Genomic DNA, 26,134 nt, shown 5'->3' with positions numbered 1-26,134 from the left:
TGGATTTTTTGTGATGTCAAAGGCCAGAAAAAGCTTTGTAAAACATGAAGATAAAAATACTACCTTAATATAAATGAAAATGTGTATAGACAGCATGACATATAAAACTCTGATATAAACCATGCAGAAATAAAAAGTTAAAGTGATAAAAAACTTGTGAAAACTTGATCATCCCTTACTCATCTTCATGTTGTTCCAAACCTGTATGATTATCTTTCTTCTGTGTAACATAAAATAAGATATTTTGAAGAATGTGAGTAACCAAACCATTTTGGTTACCATTGACTTCCACTGCACAGACAAAAAAAAAAACACTGAGACATTTCTCAAAATATCTTTGGAATTTGTAATCTGTGGTTTGGACTAATATTAGTAAATTATGACAGAACTGAAAGTTTTGGATGAACTATCCCTTTAAGATAGCAAAAATGGGTCTCAGCATGGTTGAGACCAGCTAACTAGTTTTAAATGGTTTAATCTGTGTTTTTCACCAGAAAAGGTTTTCTTCTGAAGCCATTAGCTGTTTTCAAGGCATTCTAGTAGAATGGAAAAAGCGCCAAGCCCTGTTATGGCTCAGAGCAACGCTTACCCTGCCCACATCACTGAACTCCAGGGTGCGGCTGCCCAACACTGCCCAGTTGGCCCGACCTGCAACTGCACACAACAACTAACATAACAGGACATTCCCTTTGATTAGCTCCATATAAAGAGATCCCACTCCTACACCAGCACGCCATCTCATTCCAGTTGACGTTTTCACATATGTATATTTAAAGTTTGCATATCCACCTTGGAGACATTTTTAACTGAACTTGTAGCAATGCATTCTAGGATATAATTATCTGCAAAGGAGACATGCGATTCTGCCTCAAAATGTGCCTTCAAATCATGGTATCTTAGGATGCACACTGAAAAAAAATCTCAATTTAGTCTTTTTTTACTTTTACAGTAAAATATCGAAAAGCCTTGAAATTTACGTTTTCACATGATGACTTAAAATGTCTAGGTAGGCAGTTTACTAGGTTTTCTTTAAGTTTTACATCTGAGAGTGTGTGAGGGAAAGAAAGTACAGAGAGATACAGCCTTGTCTTCTTCAATGCAAAGTAAACAAAGTATCTGGCTTAAAGCTGTAGATTGATCATCTCTCTGTTCTGGGTGCCACTGTCTGACTCTTTCCTGTGCAATTTCTCTTCCACATTTCTCTCACTTTCTTTGCTCCCATTCACCTTCATTCAGAGTTTTGGAAAGGTCTGCCCTCTTCTCTTGTAGTCAGCTGCAAATATGTCTTGACCCCAAAAAAATTCTAACAAAACGTTTCTCAGTGGTTTACAGTAGTATCAAATGTACTTAAAAACATACTAAAAGTTTACCAAAGTTTGACTCCAAGAAAGACCCGCTTTTCAAAATGGCTCCCGCCAGGTCCTTAAAGTGAACATTACTCCTTTGTATTCCTCCTAGACCAGAAATATTGGTGCCTGATACATGTTTTTGCCATGTAATATTCTAATTAGCATATTTGCATGATAGATAAGTGATTACAAGTCCAATTATATATTAAAGCAATTGGTTACAAGCATATTTATGGGAAAAATATGTACAATTTCCCTTAAGTACAAGTACATGTACAAAAAAAATAGAATATCATGGAAAAGTTCTTTATTTTGTTGTAATTTAATTTAAAAAACAAACCTTTTATATTCTACATTCATTGCACATGCACAAACTGAAATATGTAAAGAGTTTTTAGTTTGAGTTCTGATGGTTACGACTTACAGCTTCAGTATCTCAAAAAATTAGAATATTTTCTCAAAGATCAATCAAAAAACGATTTACAAAACAGAAATGTTCAAGATCTCCAAAGTAGGTTTAATTATGCACTCAATACTTGGTTGGGGCTCCTTTTGCATTTACTGTCTGTGGCACTGCAGGTTGCTTTGATGGGGCCTTCAGCTCCTCCGTATTGTTTGCCAGATGTTACTTATCTTCCTCTTCACAATACCCCATAGATCAGGGATAGGCAACTCCGGTCCTGGAGGGCCACTATCCTGCAGAGTTTAGCTTCAGCCCTCATAAAAACTCACCTGCCTGTATCTATCTAGTAATCCCGAAAACACTGATTGCCTTGTTCAGGTGTGTTTAATTAGGGTTGGAGCTAAACTCTGCAGGACAGTGGCCCTCCAGGACCGAAGTTGCCTATCCCTGCCATAGATTCTCTGTGAGGTTCAGGTCAGGTGAGTTGGCTGGCCAATCAAGCACAATAATATCATGGTCAGCAAATCACTTGGAAGTGGTTTTGGCACTGTGGGTAGGTTGTGAGGGTTTTGCAATTTGTTTTATGTTTTGTTTATTGTGTCTAGTGTCAGCACATGGCTTTGTTAATTGTTTTCTCGGCCATGTGCTCCTTTAGCCCCTCCTCCTTGTCTAGCCTGGTTAGTCTTTTTGTGCTCACCTGTCCCTCATGTATTTTCCTCCTTATTTAGAGTGCCCCTTACCGTTTTTTGTTTGCTGGTCCGTTGTCATTCTCACCCCCTCTGTCTCTGTATGTGGCTGAATATGTGTCCGTGTCTCCTTGTCTGGTTGGTCTTGTGCCCTTGTCTAGTCCTTATAGTTCTATGTTTTTGTCTTGCTCCTTATTTTAGTAATTTTAGCGATTCTTGGTTTTGTTTGATTATTCTCTAAGTTGGTTAAACTGGTAATTTTTTATCTTGTTACTTAACCTTTTATTAGTTCATTGGCTTATATCTTTGCTTGTCTTGAGTTTAATTTGTGTTTTTGTGGAGCTTTGTCCTGTCTAGTCCTGTGTTCGAGTTTCTGACCTGTCCCTGTGTGTCCTGCCCTGGATCTACCTACCTGGCACTTGGTCTGTTTCAGAGTCAGTGGTCAACAAGTTTCTGAGCTCTGTTTACTGTTTTCCTGTTGTGGTATCTATTGTTCACTTCACTACCCTCTTGTATCAGTCTGTTTTGTCAATTAAACCTTATTACCTCACACTGAAATTGGGTCCTCCCTCCTAGATCCCTGACATAGGAGCTAAATGCCTGCTGCAAAATTAAATCTGCATCTCCATTAAGCTTGTCAGCAGATGGAAGCATAAAGTGCTACAAAATCTCCTGGTAGATGGCTGCATTGACTTTGGACTTGATAAAACTTAATGAACCAACACCAGCAGACGTCACAGCACTCAAATCATCACTGACTTCAGAAACTTCACACTGGACTTAAATGCTAAATTTACTTTCATCTGAAAAGAGGACTGTGAACCACTGAGCAACAGTCCAGTTCTTTTTCTCCTTATCCCAGGTGAAATGCTTGGTTTTAGGAATGTGACAGCTGTAGCCCTTTTCTTGAAGATGTCTGAGCGTGATGACTCTTGATGTGCTGACTCCGGCTTCAGTCCACTCCTTGTGAAGCTCTCCCAAGTTCTTGAATCTGCTTTTCCTGACAATTTTCCCAAGGCTGAAGTCATCCATGTTGCTTGTGCACCTTTTCCTACCACACTTTTTCCTTCCAGTCAACTTTCTATAAATATATTTTGTTACAGCACTCTGTGAACAGCCAGCCCTTTCAGCAATGACCTTCTGTGGCTGACACTCCTTGTGGAGGATGTTGATGATTGTCTTGTGGACAACAGTCAAGTCAGTAGTCTTTCCCATAATTGTGGTTGCATGTTCTGAACTAGCCCAGGATGTACCCAGTATTTATACTCATAATTAATAAAACTAATCAAGCTCAAAATGGAATATTCAAATTTTTTGACATACTGAATTTTTTTTATTTTCCTAAGCTGTAAGTCGTAACAAACAGAATTAAAACAAAATACTCTTGAAATATTTTTGTTTGTGTGCAATGAATCTAGAATATACAAAAGTTTACTTTTTTTAATTGAATTACAAAAAATAAAGAACTTTTCTTTTTTTTAAGTAGTCAAGGATGAATTTTGTTTGAGCAAAATGGTATACACTATGCTGCCAACAACATTACAATGAGTCAAGCAATATCAAATGTCAGTATTCTCTTCTACCATCTTCTGAGTTGCTAAAAATTGTGAATTTAGTTTTGTGGGGTTTAGTATAATGCCACCTTTATACTCTAAAACATCTATAGAGGATGCATTACACATGTATTACCTAATTAAAATTGAAATGAGTGACCATTTTAGAGGTTTCACACAAAGGCCTCTGTTCGGTCTAATACAGGGTTGTTTATGATCAAAGTTATGATCAAAGTTATACAACTCCAATTTAAGTTACTTTTGTAACAGAATGTTACAGTTACAGAATGTAAAGTCTGTGTTTTAGCAAAAAAACAGTTACTGAGTAGGAGTTACATGACATAGGCTAAATTGTTTACATCTCTGTTTCACCCCAAACAATGATAAAACCCTACAGTATTCTCACAAAATCATGTATTCCATAAGTATGTAATCATGTCAGTGCAATTTAGACAAATCCAATGGATTCATAGACCCAGAAAACATGGGGTTAGACACCAATTACTTGACTAAGTCAAATAATGAAGGAGTTAGGATATTTTAAGGGCTCCCTGCCCATCTTGAACACCATCTTGAAAATTACACCTTTCTAGTGGTCAAACTTTGGTAAACTTTTAGTATCTTATTAAGAACACCTAATACTACAAAAAAAAGCTGAGAAACCTTTTGTTAGAATTTTTTTAGGGTTAGGTGTTTTATTTTCATATATGCAGCCGCCTATTGAGGAACCTGGAGTACTTCAAAGACACACCACAGGCAAAATCCTTCATCTCTGCAAACTGCATCCATAATGAAGGTGTCTTCCCGGCTCTTAGCAAACTAATGGCACTGACTCATCTTTCACACATACTGTTTGCAAACAAAACTTGTATTTTCAACTCGCCAGACTGCCAGTGCAGCACTCCGAGGACATTCCACAGCGTCAGATTGAAAATAATCTCACCCCTTTTCCATGGTGGGAAAATGCGATTTGTAGCTGGCCTATGATGGTTTAAGTCATTAGTCAAATACCAGCCTGGACACTTTGGCAAATTATCCATTATTACATTGAACTTTTAATTTTTTGTTTCCATGTTGTGAAATCCATCTCAAACTGGTAGCTGAAACATGGTGGGGACTGTAAATTTTAGCTGATCTAAGATAGTCATAAGATAGTTCAAGCTGGTCATTAGTTACAAAAACAAACCTGACTACTTTAAATGTTACATTGCTGGTATAAGATGGTCTGCCAGCTTGCACCAGATAATTGCCACCAAATGACCAGCCTGGAACAACTACAAACAAGCTGCATGTACAAGCCACCATATTAAGATGGATTTTCCAGCAAGGAATTTTCTTTCTTTTTTCAGGAAAGAAATTTGGGCTTTTTTGTCTATGTGATGCATGTTTTGTACTGAAGGACCCTCAGTCACAAAGCAGGAAATGTGACCCCGACCCAGCTGCCATTTCCCAGCTCCAGTCCAACAGAAAACACAGATACCGGACACCAGATGGCCAAATCACAGTTTAATTGCTATACAATGATTTTCCCTACATCAATTTATTCATGAGTGTTTCTAGGAGTATGTAAAATTGTTTGCAGTGGTTTAACAGCCACATCCACACACACAGACACACAGACTGCAGCAGACAAGGGTCCTTTCAACAGGGTCTGTTTTCCTCTCGTAAACAGCCGTGCTTCTCTACTAAATGGGCTTCCACCCCCAGCTCCTCTCATATCCTCCTCACATATGGACTCCCCCACCGGGAATGAGAAGGAGGCTGTGAAAGATTTACAAGAGAGGGGGTGGATCCAGAAAGACATGACTGAAAGAGGAACAAGAAGAAAGGAAGACCAAAATTGAAAACAGAATTACCAAAGATGGCAGTCAAGGACAATAGCAGCATGGGGCATTTCTAAAGAAGTAAAGGTTAAAGTTCAACTTGACAGTATCCTTGTGCTAGGGAAAATTAATCAGAAGGAGGATAGCACTGTTTTTAACCTGTTTTGTTTTTGTCCAGTTCTCTGTCTATACCTTATAATCTTCCGTCATGACTAAATTTAATCATATACATGTTGCTCAACACTAACAATGCAGCGGTAATCAATTATCAGCTAATTTGTCCACATACAACCAGTTCAGGAAGAAAATCGTTACATTACATGAGACAGGTTTACAGGTTTAGACCAGCTGTAATGGCTCAATGGAATACAACAGCAAAAAGAACTGATCAGCAGTCTGTGAATGTGTTTAAGGATTCCTCCCCAATTGTAAATCATCCTCACTTTCACATGTCTAAAAAAGAAAAAAAAAGCCCCATGAGATCATTATCGTAACAGCCCCAGACACACATCCAGGGAGAGGGGATTTCACTAGCCATAGCTCACTCCTGACAGAAGAAGTCCCAGACTCCATCTGTAGATCTGGAGAGGTGATGAAAGCAGATGAAATTAGTTTCTACAATGCAACTGAAATCAAACTGACTACTGCTGACTCCTCTTAAGTGATCATTTCATTCATTATATTTAGGGAAATGCAGGTGTTACAGCAGCTAAACAAGAGCAGGCATTGAAAAAAGCATGGAATTCACACAGCATGCAACAAATATAGATAACATTTCGAAAATTAAAAATGACAGAATATACACGAAAGAAATTACTAATTTTATTCAGCAAGAATTCATTAAATTTACAGAATGTTTAACATCTTTTCTATCATTATTTCAAATAAATGCTGATCTTTTGACATTTCTTTTTTCCAGAAAAAAAACGCTGTTTAAAAAAATGTAAAATAAAACTATTTTCAACACTGATAATAAGAAATGTTATTGATCACCAACTCAGCATTTATAAGGTTTATTCAAATAATTTCTTAAGGATCATGAGACACTGAACACTTAGTTTTGCCGTCAAAAGAATAACATTTTGTAGTTATAAATATTTCATAATAGTTTTTAATGCATTTTTGATCATATATGTAGCCTTAAGAGACTTCAAATAACTTTTTAAAGAACTTTTTTGTAACTTTAAAATACCAACCCCAAATGTTTGAACGCGGTGTACTTCCATGGAGAATGAATTTAATAAAAAGTGCAAAACAGTCTGCAACCTCAGCTACTGTGTGAACATAAAGGTAAACAAGGTAAGGTATTTTTCATAATGGCTGAGAACCCTAAGGTCAAGTTTTAGAGGCCCTGAAGAAGTTAACCACACGATCATCATTTACAACCAGTATGATGACTTTGGGAGCACTTTATTTTACAGTCCTGTTCCCCATGTACATACTACGTATGTACTTATTATAGTAATTATAATAACTATGTAATAACTAGGTACTTACCCTGAACCTACCCCTAAACCTAACCCTACCCCATGTAGTTACCTTGTATTACCAGAACTTTCTTAGATAAATACACTGTAAGTACACGTACTGTAAAATAAAGTGCAACCATGACTTTAGATGCTACAGGACCCTCCCAGGGGAACCTAATACTTTGGATCCACAAGAACCTTCATTAGCAATGATCCATGTCTGAATTATTTATTTAAGAGCTAATTAATGGATATAAATGATGGATCCTGACAAACAATCAGATTAATGAAGCATACTGTAAATACTGCACTCACATAAACAAGCGCATGAACAAGATTCTGACAGACTCATGGAAGGGGGGTTTTTGTCTGCCAGGATGAATTACTTACTCTCACTCAAATTCAGAACTTCTCTCCCATTGTGCTTCTCTTGATTCCAGACCATTCACGGGGTACTGAACTGCCACTTGCTCGTAGAAAGAACCTAAACATTACCACATTGCTGTGATGGAGCTCTGCGAAACCGGTCGGGCTCAGGTCCTGTCGGGCCTAACTTTTATGGCCTGATTACAGCTCTAATGTAAACACTTGATCGGACTGAACCACGAAATTTAAAGGACTGTGCATGTGCAATGACGCAGAAATAACGTAATGACGTTCCTTTTGAATAAAGTGTTGTATAAATGCGTGTCCTGACATTATAAAACTCTCCTTTCACTCAGCAACAGTGAATTGGAGCTGGACACTCAAGATGCTCATCCACAGGCAACCCGGTTTGGGCATGGGAAGGGGCTTTTTTCTTTTTCTTTTGCTTGATAAATATAAGCAGCACGGTACAGTGGTTTATATGTATATTTTAGGGATGGGACGGTTCACTGAAAAAAATCTAACTGTCTGGTTCTCTACACACGGTTCGGCACGCACTGGGACTGCGTTCAACTTAAACCATATTAACCATCTTTAATATGGTTTGCTATAAATAACACATAAAGCAAATTGGGTTCAGCTAATAAATGTTTCTGTTGATGAATGGGCATTCTGGCTTCCCAGATATTACAACAACAGCAATGAAAAAAAAAAATGTGGACAAACCATGCACTCTTGTTCAATATGAATGCCATATGCTGAAATATATGAGCAGTCATTTATTCCATCATTACAGTTGAGACCTGAACAGAAACGTTGATATCTGTGTTAAACCTAAACTACTTTAAGCTTTGCCAGTTTAAACATTTAAGTAAAAGTGAAAGTGAAAGTCGTGACATTTGGCAAGTATGGTAACCCATACTCGGAATTGGTGCTCTGCATTTAACCCATCCAAGTGTACACACACAGCAGTGAGAAGAGTCAGAAGACACGAGCTTGCACACGAAGTGAGAAGATTTTGTATTGCGCTACTTCCAGCAAGATAATGAACCATGTCACAAAGCTCAAATCATCTTAGACTGGTTTCTTGAACATGACAATGAGTTCACTTTACTCAAATGGCCTGCACAGTCACCAGATCTCAATCCAATAGAGCACATTTGGGATGGGGTGGAATGGGAGATTCGCATCATGGATGTGCAACCGACAAATCTGCAGCAGCTGCGACAACTATCATGTCAATACGGACCAAAATCTCTGAGAAATGTTTCCAACACATTGTTGAATGGATCCCACAAAGAATTAAGGCAGTTCTGAAGAGAAAAGATGGTCCAACCTGGTACTAGCAGATGTACCTAATGAAGTGGCCAGTGAGTGTATATGTATAGAATATGTATTACTCAATATTTTAACTAATCCCAAAATCTGAATAATCTATTAGACCCTACTGATTAATCTGTGAAATAATTGATGATTAGTTGATTAATTATCAAAATAATCGTTTGTTGCAGCCCTAGTAGGAACCAGTGATGTCTGTGGTTTTTGTTGCCGAAATTGATGTAGTATTTTCAATTGTGTATGCAATTGTGCAACAACATAATTTTATTTTGGGGTCAACTAACAGATGTCCCACTAAGAAGTTCATGTCATTTTTACACAAGAGGACAAAGTGGATCTGCACCTCATCTGCAAAGAGACCACTGACAGCAGCTTCCCGACAGCTAAAAGGTACAGGATGTATACATAACCATCAAAATTACACATGACTTCCTCCCATCCATGTGGCGGCCGCTGCTCTCCACATCTTCACTTTAGACCCATCTGGGATATCATTTACACAGCAGCAACAGATGGTAAACCACTAAACTTCATCACCTGTCTACAGCCATCCTCATTTAATTTCACTTAGGCTATTCATTCAAAGCAATGTCTTCGGAGAAACAAGTGACTGCAGAACAATGTGAAGCCTTCCAGCATGATAATAACTAAATGCTAAGACAATGAACAATGAGATGTAATGAGATGTGTCCTCAAATGAAACCAATAATATCAAAGCAAAATAATAAGATGTTGAGGACCTTGCTCCTTTTCACAAACGGACACGTTGTGGTATTTGTTTTGGCTAGCTTAGCAGCTGACTAACCGTTTCCTAAATACTGAGCAAAGCGGGTTGTGCAAAGACTCTTCTGCTTCAAGCAGTGGGTGGCTGGCAACCAGAACTGTTACCAGGGCAACACTCAGAGAGTCAGTCTCCATGGCAACAAATAACAGCATTAGAAAGACCTTCAAGAGACGGATGGAAACAAAAACCACTGGCAGTAGTTTCTCCTGGGCCCTAAATGTCCCTCAGATGACTCACTTTGATGATTTGCCTCTCAGAGGGTGGATAAATATACTGTAGCAGCCATTGCTATTACACAAATCCTGTATATTAAATCTGTTTCGATTTCACAGTCCACAGTGCTTTGTGAACTGCCTGCATCTAACGGAAAGGACATCTCAGCCTTCCAGGGTTGTATGTCATTCAGAATTGTATTGAGAATGGCTTTTGAATTTCAATCTGGTGCCTGAAATTGGCTGCAGAAATACAATTTAAATTTAAATGAAAGGAAGTAGAATTAAAAAAAAAAAAAAAAATATATATATATTTCCTTCTAATCTCCTGTGAAGTGTGCCAATTTTGATTCAAAATGACAATGAAAAGGGATGAAGGGCTCAAAATGAATGGAAAATAAACAAATTCTTTGATAAAAGGATCAAAATTAATTAAAAAGGAACTCATTCTTTGATTACAAATTTTGCCCAACCCTGAGACAACAAATTTAAATGTATTTTTTTATGTATTTTTATGTATTTAATGTGGTCATCCCTTGATATTTGCATAGAAAGCCAAAGTAATGCTTTGTCTAAGGTTCCTGTGTGCCCATTTGTAAGGAACAGCATGGCCTAGCCATTAAAAATTCACAATAGTATTACTGCTAATTACCTCTGTGGTGCTTTGGTCTGAAGCAATTTTCATATCTTTAGTCGTTAATCACCTGCGTTCATGTACCTCATGAGATTCTGACCTCTCTCTGCACCCTGATGAAGACTTCTTTCAATGGAGGTGACTATATACTGTGCATGAAATCTTATTTAACATGCTGTAGAACTGTAAAGAGAAAACAATTTAAAAACAACTATTTACACTCTTGCTTTAATACAGTCTCAGGACCAATACAGGAGGCCATTGCCTGACACTTTCTTCTGGTAGCATGCATGAACCAAACAGGTCATAGAGGTCAAGACTCATGACATCAGGTCAGTTTAATAAGCGTTCCACTGAGAGATCTATTCTTTCCATGAGTAGGACAGTCTTTCATGGCAGTCAAACTCCAAACCTCCGGGATGCATATGTCGAAAACCGCAGCCAGGAAACCAAGCAGTGACTCCAGCAGAACAACAGCTATACCAGTGTAAAATGTAAAAGGATTTTTTTTTTTTTTTTTTTTTCAAAGGATGTCCCACAGAATGAGCACAACTATGCGAAACACCAAAAATTTGGGGGTTTAAAAGTGTGTTTATGCATTTGGCTCTATTAAGTGGGATAGTTGATCCAAAAATGGAAATCGGTCATATTTTACTCACTCTCAAGTTCTTCCAAAACATGTCTTTGTTCTGTGAAACACAAAGGAAAAATATATAGGAAAATGACTATGCTGATCTTTTTATTAAAAAAATTTGGTCAAATAGAGATGCACTTTATTGTAATGATCTTTATAGCTGTTATATCCTCTAATATGTTTTATTTTTTCTAGAGCCTAACACGTTTCATTCAAGCACATACTGTGTGCGTTGCTTCGGTTGCTTCTCTATAAAGACACTAAAGGGCCATTAAAGGCTTCGGATAATGCAGTTATTTCAACAAGATCAGCAAAAAATCTAAGCGGCAAAATAGATACTTTTGCTAAAAAAAGTGCAGAAATCATAAATTCTGCAAATATAGTTCTTTTTACCTATCATATACATATATGTATATATGTGTACACATATGAGTCTGACCATTATAACCAGGTTTGTGACTTTTTTTTTTCATCTACATTGAGCATAAGTTAAGCATATTTGAAACGAACATATAATTATTTAAATCTATCTGTATCGCTATGGACTGCTTACTTATATATGTATACTCTACTGTTAAGGAAATATAGAGGAAATATAGAGACCGGACATCTTACTGAATACCCCTGGTCTACAATATGCTGTGTTATTGTATGCTGGATTTTTTCAGTCTGTTTATTTGTCCCATGATAGACTGTTTCCTCATCTATTTAAGCATCACATACAAGATTAAACTTTACAGACTTAAATACATTCTCAAGTATATTCATAAACAGATAGGGATGCAGATTATTTCTGAGGTAAACACAGCTAATCTCATTGTGCTTTCACCTCATTTCTTTCAGTCACTCCAGACTAGGGCTGGGATAAACGATTATTTTCTAAACGATTAATCTAGCGATAATTTTTTCGATGCATCGATTAATCTAACGATTAATTTTTTGGGCCGATTTGATTTCGATTATCTCCCCATTAATTGACTACTAACAATTTATACATGTTGATTTACATATCTGAATGAAAAAAACATCAATTCCTTAACATTGCAATATATGTTTATTGCTCTTAAAATTACAAAATAAAAGACTGACTAAGAATGCATTACTTTGCACTTGTATAGAGATAGCATTCAATAAAACCTTGAAACCTTGAAAACACATAGCTTACTGAAACAAGCTTACTGAACACATAGGGCCTAGCTTACTGAAAAAAGAAGTTCTTTCAGATGAAAATAACAACAACTTGATGTCTAGTATTCAATAAAAAAGGTCACCCAAAATACTTGTTTAGAGCAATTGAAAGAATACAGTATGTAAATGTAAACTTGAGGGCTTTAAGCTAATACAGAGAGTGCTTTTACAAAAAAAAAAAAAAATTAACAGTGGGAGCCAGCAGCCTGTCATGGAGAAAAAAAAATCTCCGAATGCTCCACGTGAAACTTTGGCGTTCCGCCCTTTTTCTATCGTGTCTAATGATTTTGGTTAATATGCACAAGGGAGGGAGAGAGCAAGAAGCGCTCGTGTAGTTTGAAGACTGTGAGTGCGCGAGCGCGCGTGAAACTTTGGTGTTTCGCCCTTTTTCTATCGTGTTTAATGATTTTGATTAATATGCACAAGGGAGGGAGAGAGCAAGAAGCGCTCGTGTTGTTTGAAGACTGTGAGTGCGCGCGCAGCCGGGGCTTTCTCTCGTACGCGCCCTGTCACTGTCACTCACCGATCAAATAAGGCTTTGACAGCCGCCAAAAAAAAAAGATCAATGCAGAAAAACCCCTTGATTGGTTATATAACGTTGGACAGAATGTTGATCCGGCCATCGCGTATATTCAGCGCACATAAGGTAAACGTTTTGCAAACGTTTTTTAGAGAAATAAAAACAGGTCGACGAATCGATGCGCATATTTTGCGTTTTGTCCCAGCCCTACTCCAGACTCATTTGTCTTTTCCAGGCCAGCTTTTTCACTCTTCATAGAGCCACATAGAACCAACTCTTGGGGAAATTTCATATTCCTGTCTTGTCTTATGGGGGGAGGGGGGGTTAGATGTAGTCCACTGAAACATCACAGCAACTCTGACTGGTTCAACTACTACGCTCCACAGAAACCACACAATCAATATTATGTGTGAGGAGAAACTAGGACTGCTTAATCAAGTTCAGAGGGGAAACACACAAATACAAACACGCTATTGTATACTGATCCATTTCATCCTAAATCAAGTTCTTTTCAAAGACTTTCATAAGCATGGCCTGTCAACAGCTGTTGACTTGGGAGTACGCAAACATGTTTTTCTCAGGGCTTCTCCTTCCTCTGGCGTTTGGACAGACAGCTAGAGATGCCTCAAGAAACATGTGCCTTGGATAAGCACAACAGAGCACTGACACTGCAAAAAAAAAAAAAAAAACACAAAGCCGCTTCTGTTTTCGATATAGGAAGTTATGTGAGAACAAAAACACAAGAGCGCAAAATAAGTCAGTCGAGACGTTTTTTGTCACTTCTCATTATACGCTATTCCAGAACCAACATCAGGGGGTGAAAACATGAATTCAAGTGATGGCTCTTGTTCCTCCAGAACCACAGAAAGAAAAGAAAATCACCATAAAAGAATCATAAAAGGGATCCATACAACTTGTGTACTATATTTCAAGCCTTCTGAAGTCATACGATAGAATTGGGTGAGAATAAAATAACAGAATTTAGGCAGTTATTTATTGGAAATGTTGACATACATTGTGACTGAAGGAGTATGGAGTGCAACATGGGGAAACTCCCTTGCTCAAAGCCTTTTCCTGCTTTGTGATTTCAAATACTTAGAAAATTGTAAAGTTTTTTTTGTTTGAATGTTTGAGGGGTTTTTTTTTCAAAGAAACGTATACTTTTATTCAGCAGTTAAATGCATTAAATGTATCAAAAATGACAGCAAAGATTTTATAATGTTATAATGTTATCATATTCAAATAAATGCTGTTCTTTTGAACTTCACATTCATTAAGCTATCATGAAAAAAAATGCATCAGTTTCCAAAAAAAATATTAAACAATAAAATCTTGAGCACCAAATCTTATTAGAAGGATTTGTTAAGAACTTTATGACACTGAAGACTGGAATACTTGCTACTGAAAAGTCAGCTTTGCAGTCACAGGAATAAATTACAATCTTAAAATCTATTATTTATAGTCTTAAAATGTATTCAAATGGAAAACAGCTATTTTAAATTGTTATAATATTTCTGATTCATGACTGAATCACTTTGAATCAGTTTGATTTGTGAATCGAATCAACACAGAAAAGAACCGCCTCATAAAATTAATTGTTCACTGATCCAATTCACAAGTTCCTAAATGATCCAATCACAATTTAAATCTGTCCTCTCACAAAAACTATTGTATGGCAGCAGTAAAATTGAATTTGGACCACAACTTCTATAGACTACTTTTACGCCACTTTTCTCATTTTAAATTCTTCAAATATTTGTTTTCATGAAAAAAAATAAAAATCTTACAGGTACAACATAATGACTGAACCATTGATTTAACATACCTAATAAAACTCAAAAAATGTGAGCAGTGCTTCACTGGTCAGTTAACGATCTTAACATCAGCCCCTTCGTAGGCACAATAAAGCTAAAAACATTTTGCAGTGGAAGCTTGTGAAACTTGTAATTGACTAGCATTTGTGCTCCCAAATTTTGGTCAGAAACTCCCTACTGAAAATTCAGTCACGATTCACAGAAGCCTCGAGCCACCTTGCGCTTGTGGCACACTTGAGAGTGTTCCACCCCCGACAGATGAGGGAAGAGCAATCTCACGGGCCTGGCTCTTTAACAATACACATTTACAGAGCAGCATCCCACACACTGCTGCCTACACATGGGCGTCACATCTCCCCGCACAGCTCTGACACCCCTTCTGGCCACACTGTTTGGAGACAAAAAAAAAGTGTGGAATTCTGGATAATGGCAAAATGAGTCACTGTGGTCACTTTGTACCCCTCGGCTCCACCTACCTACCTGCACCTATTCACATCCCACACAGAGGACGCAACACACATTAACGTCTTTCAGCCCACACATTCACCTCCAACACACACATACACACACTTGTCTTCAGCCCACACACAATCAAGTAGTTGCTCAAGGAACATCCTACGCCTGCCATGGCTGCTCCTCAAATGTCTTGCAGTCTCTCGGATGTCTGTCACACAACACAGTAAAAGTATTCCTTCATAAAAGAGACGCGAGATATTTCTTAATCGCTGTCTTCTTCTTGCCTTTGAGAAACAATCACTATTGTGGGCATAATGAAGCTTTATGAGAAAGTGAGAAGTGTGTTAAACGTTTTAAAAAGATAAAACTGTTTCTTTATCTAATTATACATAACATTTTTGTTGCTTGCTATTACTAATATGAAAGAGTCCCATTGTGACCAACTAATAGCAATGTACTATACTGTACATACCACCATTCAAAAGTTTGGGGTTTATACAATTTTTATATATATATATATATATATATAGTCTCTCGTGTTCACCGAGGCTACATTGTCATTTACTATCAAAAAATATAGTCTGTCCATAAAGTTTGTTACTGTTTGCATGGAACAAATTCTAAATGCTCCCATTTCACATTTCCCAAATCATAACAAACATTTTTGTATGGATGAATTACTATTAGTGCTTAATATCACTCTTCACATTTCTGCTTTTAAACCCTTCAGGATGCCCAGCTGAGTGAGTTACTAAAAAGTAGTACTAAAGTAGGTGTTTTTGTTTGCTTTTACAAATTGCTGGAAGAACACTGATGCCACAGAAGCTGTCATCAGAGCAGATCTCGACTAAACCAGGAATATTCATTCAAAAACTGTTTTTTAAAAGGAATCCAAACAATAGAAGTCACTATTGAAATTTAATCAGGCGATTGTTTCTCAGAAGCAAAGAAAACCTCAACATGTTATAAGGCTATAAAACAAAGCTTCACGAAATTGAGTGCTTGCTGCCACATAAAGCAGCCCTTTGGCTATGTCTCATACTGCATCATATAAACTCAATAGCAGATCTATATCGCCACAAGTCATGCATTTCAACTGTATACTGGAGCTTTTGCCTTCTCTGACCTTGGTATTATACATTTATTTTATTTGCATCATTAATTTTTTTATAACATAACAGGTCTCAAACAGCCATAAAGTGCCAATTTGTGGTGACTTTATTTGCCAAAAACAACAAGAAACCACATTTCTTCTGATACTGACTACGGTATATTTTTTTCACTGACGGAAGACTGGCTTCTGTTGTTGATCTTATTAATGAAGAATATGAGTTTGGTTTTAATGGAAAGTAACTTACAAGTTGTAAATAAGTGTTGGAACAACATTCCTAGCCCTAAGTGCAAGGCAACTAGCATTTATAGACAAACTGGTGCAGTAGGGCTAGAATCACATCTGCAAAACGAAGCTTGACTATTATTAAAATCAAAGTCTCTAGGTTACAAATGAGCAGTTTCTCAGTGGGTCACAACTGTCAGTTATACTACGCCTTAACCCCATTTCACTTCAGTAGCAGGATTTCCCCAGCAGCCAATCTAGCACTTGAAACAAAAGTCCAGGCCATCTTCTGCGACCTAAATGGACTGCGATGCCAGGACCTCGCCCGTTTTCTTCCACATGGACACATCTTTGTAGAGGCTTTTTTGTGTGTTCCACAGTCTTCATTACTCTAGAGTCACATGGCTACTGTTTCCATGGCAGCAGCTGCCATGGTGACGCATACATTCAGACCAATAGAGGTTTGTGCCATTAACCAATGGTACTAATGCTTATATGATAAAAGGCTTCAATGAAAGAAGAAAGTTTTATGCTCCTTCTAATTTCTTTTAAAGTTTTGTGGTTTTCATGCCTCACAGCTGTTGAGTGCATTTCAGTGCACCGCTAAAAGATCTGACCAGCCGAACGGAAAGAATGTGTGTTCAATGGAGGCTGATAATTAACAAACACAAATAATTGGACAAGGTCATTACAACACAAACAAAATGAAAAGAGTCAAACAGGAAGGAATCTTCAATCGAATGCCTGTTTGGTGAAAAAAAATGTACAAACGCAACACAGCAATGTTATCAGATGAGCTTCACACATCTTTATCAACCCATATCAATGCCAATAGAGGAGATTACAGCAGAACATTGTGTTCCATTCAGAATGCAGACACAAACACACAGACATCCAACATTAGACTTTCATACATGTTATTATTATTAATATTAAATATTTTAGGTTTTTCCATTTTTAGAGTAATTTTTACTTAGCTTGTATCGTCAGACACAATCCAATTGGGTGGTTATTTTGGACACAATAGAGATATCCAAGAGTCAGGTATGGGAAATCAGACAATGTAACAGAAAATGTTCCATTAAAATTTTTTCAGATTTTTAGCTTTTATTTTGTATATATATATATATATATTGTTTTATTGTTGTTCTCTTTCCACGGTTTTATCACAGTTAACACAAATTTTCACTGTTAGTTTTTGAATTTGTACAAGTTTTCATTTTCGATTATAATTTTGACATTAATATAGATCATTGTTTATATTATTAACATGATATTTACATAACACTTCTATTCCAAAATGTATCAGCACAATGCATAAGCAATGCAAGTTATTTCCATCATTGCTGCAGAGGCAGACATGAGCGTATACGGCTTCTTAAGGTCAACGACAATCTTGAGTAGGTCACACTACTGTTTAAATGTTTGGAGTCAGTAAGATGTTTTATTGTTTTTAAAGAAGTATCTTATGTTTGCCCAAGCTGTGTTTATTTGATCAAAAACACTGTAAAAATTGTAAAATATTATTACAATTTAAAAGAGCTGTTTATGTGTCTAGAAAATGTAATTTATTTTTGTCGTGTAAAAGCTGAATATTTCAAATGTTCAAAAGACCAGGAATTATTTCATATAGAAATCTACTGTAACATTATAAATGTCTTTACTGTCATTTTTGATCAGTTGAATGCATTCTCATGAAATGAAATGATTAATTCATATTAAAAAGCAATCTTACTGACCCCAAGCATTTGAACAGTAGTGTACTGTAAATGATATATCTCGTAACTCTCCTCAGATGCTTAGAGAGTACATAGGTTTGCTTGAGCATTAAGTGCACGTTATCCATGTGCAACTTGGCCAAGTAATAGCATCTGCATTTGTGTACTTGCATACAGTATAGTATGTTTCTGGCCTCAGCACTGACTGGAGTGACAGCTCAGTTGGAGGTCTTGAGTGCAAACGCTTTGCCAGTGAGGCTGAGCTGCAGCAGCCAGATACAGCTGTTTGAGCCCAGACTCTTGACAGGCTTAGCTTCTGCCTCACCCTGCTCTTCTGCTAGAGCAGAAACCAACACCCACATACTGTTCCATAAACCACCAGCATCCACTGCAGGAATGAAAGGGAGCTAACAGAAGAAAGACTAGAATATGCTATATCTCACATTTCTACAGTCGTGGCCAAAAGTTTTGAGAATTACATAAATATTGGAAATTGGAAAAGTTGCTGCTTAAGTTTTTATAATAGCAATTTGCATATACTCCAGAATGTTATGAAGAGTGATCAGATGAATTGCATAGTCCTTCTTTGCCATGAAAATTAACTTAATCCCAAAAAAACCTTTCCAATGCATTTCATTGCTGTCATTAAAAGACCTGCTGAGATCATTTCAGTAATCGTCTTGTTAACTCAGGTGAGAATGTTGACGAGCACAAGGCTGGAGATCATTATGTCAGGCTGATTGGGTTAGAATGGCAGACTTGACATGTTAAAAGGAGGGTGATGCTTGAAATCATTGTTCTTCCATTGTTAACCATGGTGACCTGCAAAGAAACGCGTGCAGCCATCATTGCGTTGCATAAAAATGGCTTCACAGGCAAGGATATTGTGGCTACTAAGATTGCACCTAAATCAACAATTTATAGGATCATCAAGAACTTCAAGGAAAGAGGTTCAATTCTTGTAAAGAAGGTTTCAGGGCGTCCAACAAAGTCCAGCAAGCGCCAGGATCATCTCCTAAAGAGGATTCAGCGGCGGGATCGGAGTGCCACCAGTGCAGAGCTTGCTCAGTAATGGCAGCAGGCAGGTGAGAGCGCATCTGCACGCACAGTGAGGCGAAGACTTTTGGAAGATGGCCTGGTGTCAAGAAGGGCAGCAAAGAAGTCTCTCCAAAAAACATCAGGAACAGATTGATCTTCTGCAGAAAGTATAGTGAATGGACTGCTGAGGACTGGGGCAAAGTCATATTCTCCGATGAAGCCCCTTTCCGATTGTTTGGGGCATCTGGAAAAAGGCTTGTCCGGAGAAGAAAAGGTGAGCGCTACCATCAGTCCTGTGTCATGCCAACAGTAAAGCATCCTGACACCATTCATGTGTGGGGTTGCTTCTCATCCAAGGGAGTGGGCTCACTCACAATTCTGCCCAAAAACACAGCCATGAATAAAGAATGGTACCAAAACACCCTCCAACAGCAACTTCTTCCAACAATCCAACAACACTTTGGTGAAGAACAATGCATTTTCCAGCACGATGGAGCACCGTGCCATAAGGCAAAAGTGATAACTAAGTGGCTCGGGGACCAGAATGTTGAAATTTTGGGTCCATGGCCTGGAAACTCCCCAGATCTTAATCCCATTGAGAACTTGTGGTCAATCCTCAAGAGGCGGGTGGACAAACAAAAACCCACTAATTCTGACAAACTCCAAGAAGTGATTATGAAAGAATGGGTTGCTATCAGTCAGGATTTGGCCCAGAAGTTGATTGAGAGCATGCCCAGTCGAATTACAGAGGTCCTGAAAAAGAAGGGCCAACTTTGCATAAATGTCATGTAATTGTCGATAAAAGCCTTTGAAACATATGAAGTGCTTGTAATTATATTTCAGTACATCACAGAAACAACTGAAACAAACATCTAAAAGCAGTTTAGCAGCAAACTTTTTGAAAACTAATATTTATGTAATTCTCAAAACGACTGTATATAGTAGTTTTAAAAGCTGTTATGTTCTTTCTATTCATCAAAGGATTGTGAAAAGGTATCAAGGTTTACATAAAAATGTTTAGCAGCACAAATGTTATCAACACTGATATTAATAATAATAAAAAGAATCATGTTACTGGAGACTGTAGTAATGGCTGTTGAAATTCAGCTTTGCCACCTCAGGAATAGATTACATTTTAAAATGTATTAAAATATGAAACTTTACAATATTACTATTTTAACTGTATATTGTATGACAATCTCAATGGTGCTTTTAAAAGTGGGAGAAACTTTGGCTTGCCAAAATTAACTTTTCTTCAAAAACATGTCCATTTACAGTTTTATAAAATGTCACATAACATTACATTTTCAAGGATTAGCATAAAAATAGATATTCATTTTCGCCTCTTGTTTGATAAGATGGATTTTTCTTACTCGTCATGCTTGTAATGTAAACCACCTAAGTCTCTTTTCTAGGATGACAGTTATTTAATTTATTCAGAAGGTGACTCCTGAAGTCTCTCTAAAAATGTTTTCTGGAGCAGATCCTGGTCTGGGACACACACACACACACACACACACACACACTGACTGCATGACATAAGGCTTTGGCAGGGAAAGGGATCATTTGAGGCTGCAGTTATACAGAGAGGGGAGTGTCTGTTCATGGATTAGCTGTTCGTCAACATCACAAGTTACGTAAATCTGTGCCATAAATGTTACATGCTACCTGTACATAACAGAAAGCATCTTCAGAGAGCTTCACTCTGCCACTCAAGACCTACAGCAGACTCAATTAACACCATCACCCAAAACAACCCAAGGGTCACTCACTGAAACTTCAGTAAGCAATATGAGTATCTGACTAACTATTTCACATGGAGTAACAGTGCAGTCACATGTCTAACAGTATGAAGAGGTACGGTAGTCAGTTCAAGGCATGTAAAAAGTTCAAAGAAATCAGTGAAAAGTGACATAATATATTTTATGAGAATGAATAGCAACTCTACACTGGCTGTGTTCTCATATAAAATATGAAAATCCTGAATAGCATTTTGAAAGTGGGTAATACTTTATCTGAAAGAAAATATACATTTTTAAGGGAATAATGTGGACAGTTCAATATAATGAAAGTAAATGGGCACTGGGGCTGTCAAACTCAAAAATAACATTAAAATCAGCATAAAAATTACATTATTTAAGCTCTATATTCCAGATCTTTTAGACTTATATATAAGCTTTACGTTGATGAAAGAAATGACAATGTCCAATTAATGAACAAATCTTTATTTTGAATCAGATGTTCCACAACACCTGAACGGTTCATTTATGAATCTGACTGATATGACTTTCAAGTTCAGCTAACTGTAATGCTAATTATTGTATAGTGTAGAAACTATTTAATATACTTACGGTGTTTTTGTCTTTTGGAGCTTGAAAGCTCCAGTTCAATATATTTATTAAAAGAAAAAAAAGTGGCAAGGATATTCCTCAAAAAATCCCTGTTTATATTCCATATAAGCAAGAATGTTATATAGGTTTGGGAAAACATGAACGTTTACAGAGTGTTCATTTTTCTATCCTATTAAATGTCCCTTTAAAAGTCTTGAACCTGAACTTTCATAAACATACAGTAGCTTGTGATCATCAGTCTATTTTCAGATTGATAAAACACATTCATGCCTACTGTCACATCAGCCAAGCTCTGAATCACTCACTACATTTGCCCAGCTCAATACATCATTGAACCATGTGAAACATGCACACTAAAACACTCCCAGATACACATTTATCTTTCAGGCAGATGAGCTTACAGAGAACATCTGCCTTTATGACAATAACCTATTCATCATGTCCAAACTGAAACTGTTATCCAGCACTGCAAAGAAATGTTCTCCTTCAGAGATCAGGCACATAAAATTATTATAAACTGGGTGTGAAGGACCTTTATTGCTAACGCTGCCCTCCAACCCCGGGGAAATTATAGGGATATGGATCAGATGGGGTGATGTTTTTCCTGCTGATAACCGGCCTCCTCCTCATCAGCTGCCTGCAGTGTAGGTTCAAGGTATAGAGAAAGATGCCAGTCCTTTGTTCTGCCTCAAGCTTAGTGGGGGAGGGTTACGGAGGAAGAAGAGCCCATGGACGGCTCAGAGTCAAACAGTGGCAGACAGATTACACCACTAGACAGCTTAAGGCAATCTGCAATGACAACATCTAACCTGAGACACTAAAGTTTCCATCCGGCACACAAGGTCAGTTAACATTTTCTCAATGAATAAATAAACACACACATAAATAAATAAATAAAATATAATGTATATAATGATTATTTTTATTAATTTAAATATCATAAAAATAAATAATAATAAAATATTATAATGTTATATGTTTATTATGGTATATGTTTTATTAATATAATTAGTATATTATATTCAGATAATAATTAATAAATGCATTAGATAAATATAATAAATACACCATAAATGCTTTTAAATCTAACTGTTAATCATATATTTCTAATTAGTCAATAAGATCAAATATACCATAGGTGATGAATGCATGTTATGATATGATGATAAATGATAAAATTATAAATTAATAATAATAATAATAATAATAATACATGTATTTTATTAATATCAATAAAATATTCTATACAAATAATAAAGTATAAATAAAAATATATATAATTTTAATGCATTAATTATAACTGTTAATTATATATTTTTCTATTAGTCAAGCAATTTGAGCTGCTATACTATTCTGAATGATTGTTAAAATAATAATAATAATATAACCTGTATAATATTAATACAAGTAATATATTCAATACATATAATAATTTACAAATAAATAAAAAACTTAAAATATAAATGAATGAAATTCCACTGCATTTAAATATAACTATATATTTTTGTTAGTCAAACAATTTGAGCTAATATATTATATGTGCAAAATCATTGTTAAAATAATATGTATTGTTGTTGTTTTTATTAGTAGTAGTAGCAGTAGTATCTGAACGTGTACAGCTGAGTGATTCATTTTTTTTTTTTCAAATCTATTCCTGTGCAATTCAATTCTTTATAATGGAAACAAAAAATTAAACGTAGGCCGAGGCAACACTTAATCTACATTTGTGGAATGTGTGTTATCTAGTGTTAGATGCTTGCAGTAATTGGGTGTAGAAGTGACCTGCTTTTAGGGAGTCCACGGGGAAAACAGTGAGATCATTGTTTTAGGGTCCACAGCACCACAGCTCACTTGCCATTAACATTTCTCCAGTAAGAGCCTATACCCTCCGAACACACTCATGCTCATTTACACAAGCCGAATGAACTTCATGCTCTCACACACTGACTGTACCTGCTCAAAATATATGTCAATTAATCTGGTAGCAAAGGTCAAACCTGTCAAAGACACAAAGCCTTGTTAAAGCTGGGAAAGCCATGTATTACACAAAATGCCAAAGAATATTCAATAAATTTCCCTTACTTCAAATAGTATAGTAGAAATAGCTTTGATTTTAATCTTATTTGCAGCAGGCAATCAGGGCAAATTAACCAAAATCCCCATTATTTCACTTATTTCAAGCTCTGCTAATGCATACAAACATATGTCCTGAAGTTAAACATTTTAACAGAATATTTCCTCTGTAAGGCTCCCAAAAGGACTCATCATGTCAGGACCTGAGCGGAGCATGTCCACCTGACTCAGGGAATGTTCTAGAGCCTACATCCTAAATGATCCAGCAAGCATGAGGTGCTGGGAAGGTGGCTGGGATTAGTACCTCGCTACCATTTCATTTGAGATGCGTCAATGATCACAACATCATACCATTCAAATCTAATCAGGCAAGAGTTTATGACTCATTGTCTCTACTGAATAACACATCTAGTGCTTTTTAACATAATTCACTAACAAAAACGGTTTGAAACTTAGTAGTGCTCCAATATCCAGCCCTTTGCCATGTTCACAACAGGTAAAACCAGGACACAACAATGACTCCACTACGACAGGCTGTCATACAAAGGGTGCTCTCTGAGCCTGGAAAAGCAGAAAACGGCTAGACAAGGACAATGACCATTCTCTTAAAAATGTTAATGTAATCATAACATTCACTGAAGTGGAGGCGGAGCAATTGTTTGCACAAAGGTTGTAATAATGTAATTTTGATCTCTTTGTTTGTTCTTTAACTTTCACTGGATATAACACTGGATATAATTTTGTATTATGTTTAATATTTTAAATAAAAAAAATCAACAGTATGGGTGACAATTGACTCACTGCATATTATATTACAATGGAATTCACACAAATTCCTTTAAAAGGAAATACAAAAGTCATGAGGTTAATTACATTTACAATCATGTTTTTGGCAGATGATTTTATCCAAAAATGAATTTTACTGCATTCAAGGAAAAAAAAATTCAGTCCTTGCAATCCCTGAGAATTGAACCAATGACTTTGGCATTACTAGTGCCATGCTTAATAATAATTACTGTTAATAATTATTAATTGTAATAATAATAACACTATTATTTTAATTGATTAATTTTATGTCTTTCTGCTTAAAGGCATAGTTCACAAAAAAAATTATGTAATCAATTATCATAATAATTTACCAACTCTCATGTCGTCTTTCTTTGGCAAACCATAAAAAAGTTATTTGAAAAATGTTCAACAACATTAATTAATTACCAAATAATTAGTCAAATATACAACCAAAATATCCAAATTTGTGCTCGACAGAAAAAAGATGACACAAGAACGACGCAAGACAAATTATAACTTTCATTTTTGTGCGCAGTACACATATTATTGAGTGGGAGTTAATGGATTAGACTATATCTAAGATATTTGCTGTTTTCACATTTTTTAAATTCTATAAAAAATGTGTGTGTGGGTCTTGTTTTGCATAAATGAAGTAAACCTGGAAAGCGTCCTTATGAAGAAACTGCTTATTAAACAAACTAAATAGCATCTTAATGAAATCTCAAAAATGCATAAAGATTTGTGTTAGGGTTATGTTTAATAGAATGAAAAGAGAAAATCATTAACTCGATATGAAAGCAACAGCAGTCAACAGAAAGTCCCTACCAGTATGTGTGTGTGTGTGTGTGAGTGTGTGAGTGTGTGTGTGTGTGTGTGTGTGTGTGTGAATGCAGGTTGTTGTTCTATTTGACGAAAAGAGCAGTCTACTAACAGATGGTCAAAGTGTCTGACCAGTGGCGTGGCGTGAAGACATGCTAACACTCGAATGCCAATGGACTTATGGATATAGGGACACAAGGAATGAGCAGATATCAGTCATCCAGTGCAGGGTGCTGCATTAAACCTCACAGCTCTGTTTTCATGAATAAGCATGAGCCGGCAGACTGCCAATGCAGAAATGCATCATGTCTTATCAGAAACAGCATTGTCATCACTGATGGAGTATTTTACATAGTTTCAAGGCAATGGTGTGCAAAGCACAAATTGATTCTGATCTTTTTGAGCATAACCTTTGATGGCAGGTTTTTAAAGATGGGGAAAACACACTGATCAAAGGTAATCACAAACAGCATAACAGACATAAACGTTAAACAATAGGACATAAAAATCAGCACTGGTAAAATAAGAGGATGTTTAGGAGCAGAATAACTCAGCAGTGCTCGGATACTTGGTAGCTGTTGTTTCAGCACCATCTCTGCTGGACTGCAAAATCTCTCCTGCGACAAAACCAATTCATGTATTTGATCAGGTCTCCTCCTTTTCATAAGCAGGTCAGATCAGTTTTATTAATAATACACTCCCTTAAAAACAAAGACGATAACATCAAAAATCAAGGGATTTCAGGACAAAGAAGCATTTTTAAACGGATAAAAGTAAAGAA

General features: G+C 36.6%; 1 protein-coding gene across 11 annotated transcripts in view; it reads right to left on the bottom strand.

The window, feature by feature from the left end:
* Positions 1–26,134, bottom strand: part of LOC132153112 (microtubule-associated protein 2-like) — a 111,792-nt gene that overhangs the window by 85,270 nt on the left and 388 nt on the right. The gene's annotated exons all lie outside the window — the stretch shown is intronic.

Source organism: Carassius carassius, chromosome 11, assembly GCF_963082965.1.
Source record: "Carassius carassius chromosome 11, fCarCar2.1, whole genome shotgun sequence".
NCBI lineage: Eukaryota > Metazoa > Chordata > Actinopteri > Cypriniformes > Cyprinidae > Carassius > Carassius carassius.
Note: the sequence above shows the minus strand (reverse complement) of the source record. Positions and strands in the feature narration are given on the sequence as shown.